General features: G+C 25.3%; 1 protein-coding gene across 1 annotated transcript in view; it reads right to left on the reverse strand.

Annotated features, from left to right (window-relative positions):
- The window catches only part of LOC100159557 (histidine decarboxylase), a 33,008-nt gene extending 30,080 nt beyond the window's left edge, over positions 1-2,928 (reverse strand). Inside the window, exon 1 of the mRNA XM_016802079.2 lies at positions 2,572-2,928. The gene's annotated coding sequence lies outside the window, so the exon portion shown is untranslated. The remainder of the gene's footprint in view (positions 1-2,571) is intronic.
- Between the last annotated feature and the right edge of the window lie 5,467 nt (positions 2,929-8,395).

Here is an 8,395-nt window from a genome sequence, read left to right on the forward strand (position 1 = left end):
TAGGTATTTCATACGGGTGTACCTAACATAACCTGTAGATAGTGTGGTGCAGAGATATTATTATGTAGGTATAGGATTTTCAATTGCAATATTGTATTTGTACAAACTATGTAAAATTACATACATAGTAATCTTTATAAATATAGCTATATAGTTATAGTTATATTTATAAAGAAAATTGAAAAACAAAAATAGTGGTAAACTTCGCAAACGCGCAGTGGTGTTCTTTTTCACGTCATTAAGATGAACAATTACGTCAGTGTAGATCAGTTGTAAATAGGTTTACATCTTTAATAAGTCAGAATAATTTCACATAATATATGTATCTTAACTATAAATCACTCTATCTCTAAATATGTATATTTATATAAGAATCTAACTAGATTTTGAATATCGACTTAATTATTTTATTAAAAATATAAAAATATTTGTTGCCATGGTATTTCACAGAAAGCTATGTGTACGTATTGTGCTGTATTATAAGACAGGTTATACATTTAAAATATTTATCCATTAATTCTTTGTGATAATTTTCTTTTTTGATAGTAAATATTTTATAGAAATCATAAATTTCTTTGGAACTAATCAGATTCTAATATCTTCAACATTTGATATCATATGAATATGGTTTTCCATTTACATCAATTAAATTTCAGTACTCAGAAATAAATAAATTAGGTACATTACATTTATAACCGCGACGGTATAAATAAGAAAATAGCGAAATATAGAGAAAATAGAGAAATCAGAAATGTGATATTTAGCCTTTTATTATGGCCACTCAAGGATAATTTTATTCGCATAATTTAGGCATCGAGATCACAAATAAAACTATCTATTAATATAATTATTATCATCGAAGAATCGATACATTATATGAATATATTCGTATATTATAGTCATTACTTATTTTCGTATTATCAGTTTAAAAAAAGTCTCGTTCGGAAATCGGTAATAGATACTAAAAAATAAACGTTTTTACAAGAACTAACCAGCTGTATCGTCATATAGTAATAATATTAACGATATCCGATACACGAGATATTTGGAAAGACAAAGGGTGAACGAAATTCAAGCCATATAATACAATATATTATGTATCTATTGACTGCTAATATAGGTAATGTAATGAGAAACTATTCTGTATGATTTCTTATCATCGACTGCAACGGCCGTTGTCACCTATATACAGCAGAGACTTTTATTATTCTGACGTAAAATAAATTTTCGAAAAACGTTCGGAATTCTGCTTACAAGAAAAAATATGTTACATCTCAATGGACTTTTAAAGTTGTCTGAACGGAATACAATAATATATTGTTTAAATATTAATTAAATAATGTATACCTATTTATTCACTTTTTTGCGAACTCAAAAATAATATAAATATTACACATTTGAAATATAATTGTTTAAAGCATTTAAAATAAGCTATGAAACAAAAGAATATTAAAAAAAAACTTTTGATAGGTCTATGTTATTCACGATAATTTTATATTTATATTTAGTTTTTGCATGGGCTCCGTCCATATTTTCACAATATTTTCCAATTTTAATTTTTTCATGATAGTATTTGAAAAATATAAATCTTATATGACTTTATGTGCCAACATATTTGTACAAATAATTTGTCATTAAATAACCTTTAGATATTGTAATTTACTTTAGACTTGGACAATATAATTATAATAATTTTTCATCAGCACGTTTTATCAGATTCATTTTGCAATTAAGATTAAAACTCTATTGATAAATGTAGTTAAAAACCATAGACGTGAAATGGATGTATCGGTACCTACTCTCGATTTTATGAACATGCTGAACATCGTAACTATTACTGGTAACGATTAGGACTGGGATGCACATTGCATTGTTTTCCAAAGATAGTTATGCGATGCTTGTTTTATAAAATATATATTTCAAACATATATTTTTGTATTAGGATAAGAAGTTTTTATTTTGAATTTTGTTGCATTTTTTGACAATTCTTTTCAATTTAAAGGTTATTTTCTTAGCATTTTAGACTGTCTAAAGTATTTAACACTAAATCTGGCTTTTTTAAAATTTCTTTAAACATTTTTACTTAGAAAAATAAACTTTATAAGGTGATAATAATGTTTTTACCTATCGAATATAACTAATTGTAGTTTTTTAACAGATCCGTACGATGTAAAAATCAAGATAATGAGTGGTGACGGAAAAATTAATGAGAATAATATATTTTTAGATTAATAGTTCACGCAGACGATTTTAAATTGTACAGTCTTGCAAATCTTGTACAAGCTTTTTTTAAAATTAAATGCAAAATATTTTTTTGTTCAAAACTTGTTAAATATAACAAAAATGTTATACTACAATATATATATCACAACAATTATTTTGAACTAGTAGGGCATAAAATATTTTTTTATGGCTTTTCTTTCCCAGCCCAAGTTACGAGATTATTAAAAAAAAAAATCAAAACTATATAAAAAATATACAAAATCTATGTTCAGTAATAATCGTCTGAATAATGAATAACCATGATAAAATTGTTTAAGATTATAATAAAATATAATGCATAATAATTACCTCTGAGATGCCGTGAGACGATATTATATTCTTATACCGACAAGACTTCTTATGAGCACGCGTAAAAGTAGAATGTCCAAAATTACTGTCCGCCGGCTATAGTGATGCTCACCGTCGTCAAGAGTTTAGCGCATGTCTTTTTTTTTAGCGCTCTCGTTGGTGTACAGCTCGTTTGTAGGAGTGTATCTACGGGTATTGGGTTTCAACGTGATCACTCTATAATAATTAGGTAAACGCCGCCGTCAAATTTTTGAAATATCGGAGGTTCGGACATAATAGGGATTTATTTTTACTATGACATTGTGAGCCAAAGTCGTACGGCGGTATTTTAACTATTTAAATACTTTACATATTATATAGGTATAACTGTTATGGATTATAAAATATATAATCATTGATATAATATTATTATGCTGCTAGGATTGCATTATCGTTTATATTCGATCGTTTGTAAAACATTTTCGAATATTATTATTTAATTTACTATGTTATATCTTTATTTTAATTGAGGATTTAGTATAGCTACTATGTTGTAATAGCGGATAAATGGATTTTTTTGAATGTTGTTGAATAATTATTTCCTTTCATTTAAACAACGACTTCTTGTATAATGTTTTCCCGCAACTTAGAATTTTTATTTAATTCAATTTTTTTTTTTTATGACATTTCGACCGACTTTTATAGAAAATACAATTATTTCTTCGACTTTCTTTTTGTTTACATTGTTTTTATGATCAAGTAAGTATAGCAATAATACTTATCAAATAGGTACAAACTGTATTTTAATTTTTAAGTGATTTCGTTAACACTTTTATGTATTTTAATCATAAATTATTATACGACTCTAACCGGCCAGTGTGTACAAAATATGTAGCATTATGTGTCAAATCCTACAAAAAATCTTTGTAAATTCTAGTTATCTCTGTTATTAAAATGGAATTATCGAATAATATATATATAACTTTTTATGTCAATGATAATAATAATATTATATCCATGATCCACACATAAATATTCAGTCTTATGTATTACATAAATCATACACAAATAAACTTAAAATTAGGTAGGTAAGTACTGTAAAAAAATATAAGTCTATTAATATAAATGTAGATAAGCTAATACTTATATTTTTTTCAATATTTTAGGAGTAGTAGTTTTTTTTTAATAATGTATATAAAGGGCCATGTAAATGTAAGCATCTATTGTATAAAATAATGCGGCGGCACAAGTCCGTGCGTACTATTGACGTCACGCGTACACGTCGATCGCGGTTTGACGCAGGAGTGATCGGATAATTTTTGGATTGACGAACATTTTGGTTTTCATTTCTACTATTACATAAAATTATATAGGTAAGGTGTATATTAGTCCTAGTTATATTCGAAAAAGTAAATAAAAAATACTAAACTATATATTATATTCCAATATTATCAAATAAAATATTGATATATTTACATATATATCACAAGTCACAACAAAAGCCCTTCGTAAACTACGTGTAAAATGGCTAAGTAAATAAAAATATAAGATCTTTAAGCACTATAAAGTTGTAATATCATGAATAAATGCTAAGTATATTGAATTTAAGTAAACTTATTTTGTTTCAATGATTTATTTACTTGGCGAGGAATTATTGGCGATTGAAAGCTTATCAATTATCAGGCCGGCGGGGGGCGGATCTGTAACGGGGAACATGTAAAATAACATATAAATGATACACAGCGTCCCCGTTACATCTTATCAATTTCAATCGCCAATATCTTAAAAGAAACAATAAGTGTGATGAACAAAATAATTAAATGGCGAAGAACTGTTAAAATATAACTAATTATTATTTTAACAATATTATTATTAATAATTACCTATAAACTATTCTAAATGATTCCTCGCCAAGTAAATAAATTATTGAAACAAAATAAGTTTACTTAAATTCAATATACTTATCATTTATTCATGATATCACAACTTTATTTATAGTGCTTTAAGATCTTATATTTTTTTTTTTACTTAACCATTTTTACATGTAGTTTATGAAGGTTATTTGTTGTGATATCACTATTTTTTTCTTTATTAAATATTGAGTATTTATACAATAATCTATATGATTGGTGATATTGTTGGTAACATTGACAAAGACGACGACGGCTACCGTGATTCTGAATTTAATATAAATATCCATTAAAAAGTTCGCACTTTTTCATTTATAACATAGTTTCTAAACGTACGATTGTGATAATTTTTACAAAATCACATTCTATACAATATTTCTGATGTTTTGGAGTTTACTAGGAGTTAATTGATGCATTATAAAATTAGTTATGTCGCATAACTAATTTACCTGTATTTTACACAGTTTAAATAGGCAACTCCTACTTCGAATTACTATACACAGTACACACACCATCCTACACTTATTATTTTTTTTTACTTAGTTCGCGCCACAAACATGGCACTGAAAATAAAATTATATAGGTATATAAATATCTAGTGTTAATATTATTATTTATTAGTTATTACCTAAACTTACCGACCCTTATAATTGTCAGTTTTAGACCAACTATATAACATAAATGTATTGGTAGGTACTATAGTAATGTGCTATTTAAGTTTAGATTTTCATTATTATTTGGTTAAAATGCGACAAATGCGTTAATACTGAATTTTAAATCATTGATTTATTATTTTCGTATTATACCATTTTATTACCTATCTACTTTGTGTAGGTACCTGTACTTCTCCCTGTGACGCCGAGACTTTTTCAAGTACCTAGGTACTATAAGGATCCTCTCAATTGCTCAATACTCAGTATGGCACTTTTTACACGCACATAATGAATTTATAATTATTAGGTATATGTATAAATTATTTAATTATTTTTATAATTTCTAAATTATACATATGTTTTGTTTGCTATTGCTTTTTCGAAATTGAGTAAACAACTATTAATAATTTTAGATTCTAAGCGGAATATTGGTTTTACTATTATGTCTGGGGATTATCATAACTAAAATCATTTGTTGATAAATCATTAATTTACGAATAGATATCCAATTTCGTAAAAATGTAAGCTTCAGACACTCATAAAAAATATTTGTATATAATCACGCTCATTTTAGATTCTGAGCGATGAATGTATTGAATTTACAATGATGTGTGTTTTTTTATTTTTTTACTTTTGTGCCTGTCGTCACCTCTTAAGACAGTAAAAGTGCTTGGATTTTCTTCAACATAATCTTTTCTGATAGGAAAGTGAATCTAGTTGGTACTTCGGGAGGTCAAAAACTCAAAAGTAAAATTTTTCCAGTAGTTTTCAAAAGCACCATGAAAAACAAAAAAAAAATTAAGAAAAAACTGGAATTTTTACGCAAAATCGATTTAAAATATTTTGATTTGTTTTGAACTGTTTAGGGACATTTTCAGTTTCCAATTTTATTAGTTTTTTTTTCTATGAATGTCAATAAAACTTTATTTTTTGAGTAAAAATACTTGAAAATTTAATACAAGGCTCCTACTATATTGTTACAATGACATTTGAAAAATATTAAAAATCCTTAGTAACAGTTTTTTTTTATTAGCATTTAAAGTTCAAAATTAACAAAATATGGAAAAATCACGAAAATTAGCAAATTATTTTGAGTTAAGAATTCGTAAACATTTTTCTTTTTAAATCTAAGATTTTAAAATGTAATACAAGATTCTTTATAAGATTATCTACCTTTATCAAAAAAAAAAAATGTCTATAAGCAAGTCAAATTAAACTTTTATGAGTGTTTGAAATTCAAATGTTTACAACGAACGTATTCAAAGACGAAGAACTGTAGATACTTGACAATTTCACTGAATGTTTATATTATCATTTTCTATAAATGATAAAATTTTGATAATAATTTGACTCTTTTTGAGCTGTTTACGAACATTGTCAGTTTTAAATTTTTTTAGTTTTTTTCTCTATAAATATCCATAAAGTTTTATCTGTTGGGCCAAAAAGTGTAAAAAATTAATTCAAGGCTCCTGATATATTAAAATAGCAGTTGAATAATATTAAAAATACATTGGCACTATTTTTTTTTATAAGCATTTAAAGATCAAACTTCGACAAAATTTATCAAATTTAAAATTCAATAATTATTTTGTAGTTAAAAATTTATAAATTGGTCAACTTTTATATCTAAGGATTGAAAATTTAAAACAAGATTCCACGTAAGTAGTTAATTCTATTACCAAAAAATCTAAAAAATACATAACCACAGTTTATTTTTATAGTCATTTTAAGTTAAAATTTGGATGAAATTACATATTAAAAAACCTAGAATAACTATTTTAGTTATTTTGTTGTGATTGTATAATATTATTCGTGAGTACTTGAAACTTCTAAAGTAGGTATACAATTATATATCTAAGATAGTATCACGGTTTGTTGTTGATGTGTAACGCGTTATATGTACCTAATGGATATTGTGACATGATTATAATTTTGAATTTATTAGATGTATTTATTATAGGTCAATTATTTTTAATACCATAGATATAAGTATATAATGTCTTATACCTAGACTGACAATGGATGTCGCTCTGCTGTACAGTAGGTTACAAGTGGGTCACTGTATAATGGATGGTATTAAATTTGAATTCAATGAAAAAAACGATTCTGAGCGGGGACGGCATTTGCCATTTTTTTTATTTTTTATTTATTTTTTATGTATGTCACCACCGTTTGGGGCAGAAAACTGCTTTGATTTCAACAGTATCTTGTTCAATGGGAAAGTGAATCTAGTTTATGCATTCGGGAGGTCAAAATTTAAAATTCTCAATAGTTTTCAAAAGGGCCGGAAAAAACAACATAAAAATTAAGGGAAAACGGGAATTTTTACGTAAAATTGGTTTTCAACATAATCGATTTTGGTATTTGTTGTAACTCTAAAACAAATAAACGTATATATATTATACATGCCATTTTCACTGGTTGTTTATATTCGAATTTTCTATACACAATAAAATTTTCAAAATTTTCAAAATATTTAGATTTGTTTTTAACTGTTCAGGGACATTTTCAGTTTCCAATTTAATAAGTTTTTTTTCTATAAATGTCATTAAAACTTTATTTGTTGGGTAAAAAGCTTGAAAATTAAATACTAGGCTCTTAATATATTGTTACAATGACATTTGAAAAATATTAAAATCCATAGTCACAATTTTCTTTTATAATCTTTAAAGTTCAAATGTTGACACGTAAAAATCATGAAAATTATCAAATTATTTTGAATTAAGAATTCATAAAAAAATTTTTTTTTAAATTTTAGATTTGAAAAACTAATACAAAATTCCTCATAAGTTTGTCTTCCTTTATAAAAAAAAAAAATGTCTGAAATCAAATCAAAGTAAATTTTTATGGGCGTTTGAAATTCATATTTTTACAAGATTAGATATTAATTTGACTTCTTATGTAACGATTTTTTTATAAGCATTTTAGGTTCGAATTTTGACAATTATAATTGTCATAATTACAATTTTAATAATTATTTTTTAGTTAAATATGTTAAAAATGTTTAACTTTTATAGCTAAGGATTGAAAATTTAAAACAAGGTTTGACGTAAATAGGTTTTAATATAAATTACTTTATTCACAATAATATCATCAAAGATATTTATCACTCAACGAATTATCACTAGTTCAAATAACAAAATGAATTAATCAATTTTTAACAAATATATAAATAATAGTTGTATTGATTTTATACATTTTTAATCAATTTGATTACAAATTTAATTAAAATGACAAATTGGCTTGAGCTTTGAGCTAGTTTTATTTAGGCTGGTGCCTACT

This window comes from Acyrthosiphon pisum, chromosome A1, assembly GCF_005508785.2.
Source record: "Acyrthosiphon pisum isolate AL4f chromosome A1, pea_aphid_22Mar2018_4r6ur, whole genome shotgun sequence".
NCBI classification, from domain to species: Eukaryota; Metazoa; Arthropoda; class Insecta; order Hemiptera; family Aphididae; genus Acyrthosiphon; species Acyrthosiphon pisum.